The sequence below is a fragment of the Protobothrops mucrosquamatus genome, unplaced genomic scaffold (assembly GCF_001527695.2).
Source record: "Protobothrops mucrosquamatus isolate PMUCROS unplaced genomic scaffold, P.Mucros_1.0 scaffold429, whole genome shotgun sequence".
Classification (NCBI taxonomy): Eukaryota; Metazoa; Chordata; class Lepidosauria; order Squamata; family Viperidae; genus Protobothrops; species Protobothrops mucrosquamatus.
The window spans coordinates 8,121-9,744 of NW_015386754.1; positions in this window are offsets into that span (position 1 = coordinate 8,121).

The window sequence follows — 1,624 nt, forward strand, 5'->3', positions numbered from 1 at the left end:
TAGAAAAAAATAATTTATATCTAAAAGATTTGATTCTTTTTTATAATATTTAAGTAATTTCTTAATTCATACTGACACGTTAGAAATTTTGCGTGTAATGTGACAGATGGGTTTCTCAGTAGCAATAGGTTAGTTCATAGAGTAGTAAATTGAACTGGTATTCTAACCAGTTTTATTATTCATTCATTCATTCTATTTATTCTATTTGTTTATTTATTTATTTATTTATTTATTTATTTATTTATTATTTATTTATTTATTCAATTTATTCAATTACTACAACTGCCCAATTCAGCCAAGTGACTTTGGGTGTCTAACATTTTGCATTATCTAGAGTGAATAAGTGCCAATGAATAGCCAACCTAAATACATAGCTCAGTCCATTTAGCTCTAAGAATGAAATTTAAAAAAAAGTGTGGGATACTTTTAGAAACTGGCTTTTGTTACCCTTATACAAAACTTCATGGGTGACCATAACCAATGCAAGGACCATATTGACTTAATTTTAATTATATTTCTAGCTCCTTATATCCCAATGAGCAGGTGGAATATGTTTTAAATACTGTATATAGCTTCTTCCTTCACATACTTGTTTATTCTGAAGCACTTACATAGTGCAATGTTTTAACTATTATTTATATTGCTTTTGTTTTAGAATTTTCTTCACTGCCTGATTTAATTGCCACAGTCATCTAAACTGTAAAGTTATTTTTTCATGAAGTAAGCAGAAGACGTTAAAATAGATAGCTAAATTCTGTCCTATATTTTATCAGTTAATATGGGCTGCTGAAGTAATAAGGAGTCCATATGGTTGATTTAGTTTAGGCTAAAGCGTCCCATCCTGGGTAAATTACCCAAAATTGGTTAGAAGTGATTTTTCTTTGAGAAATGTCACACAAATCCATTACTGCTTCACTACAGGGACGATTAAGTAACAACAAAGAAGAGCAACAAAGATGATTAGGGAGATGGAGGCTAAAACATATGAAGAACAGTTGCAGGAATTGGGTATGCCTAGTTTAATGAAAAGAAGGACTGGGGTGACCATAGCAATCTTCCAATATCTAATGGGCTGCCATAAAGAAGACGGGGTTGACCAGTGGTGGGATTCAAAGATGTGAACAACTGGTTCTCTGTGTGGATGCCACTTCCGGAAGTCCATTCTGGGCCTGGGCAACAAAAAATTAGCTACCAATTCTGCTAAAATGGTGGGAACTGGCTGAATCCCACCACTGGGTCGATCTATTCTCCAAAGCACCTGAAGGCAGGACAAGAAGCAATGGATGGAAACAAATCAAGGAGAGAAGCAACCTAGAGCTAAGGAGAAATTTCCTGACAGTTAGAACAATTAATCAGTGGAACAACCTGCTTCCAGAAGTTGTGGGTGCCCCATCACTGGAGGCTTTCAAGAAGAGACTGGACAGCCACTTGTCTGAAATGGTATAGAGTTTTCTGCTTGAGCAAGGGTTTGAACTAGAAGACTTCCAAGGTCACTTCCAACTCTGTTATTCTATGTTGTAACTTTCTGATAAGTGGTTTTGGGCAATAAAGGAAAATGTTTGGGAAGCACTGGTTTAGACTGTATATTAAACACTTTGTAAAAATTTTACATTTTAAAGTAAGG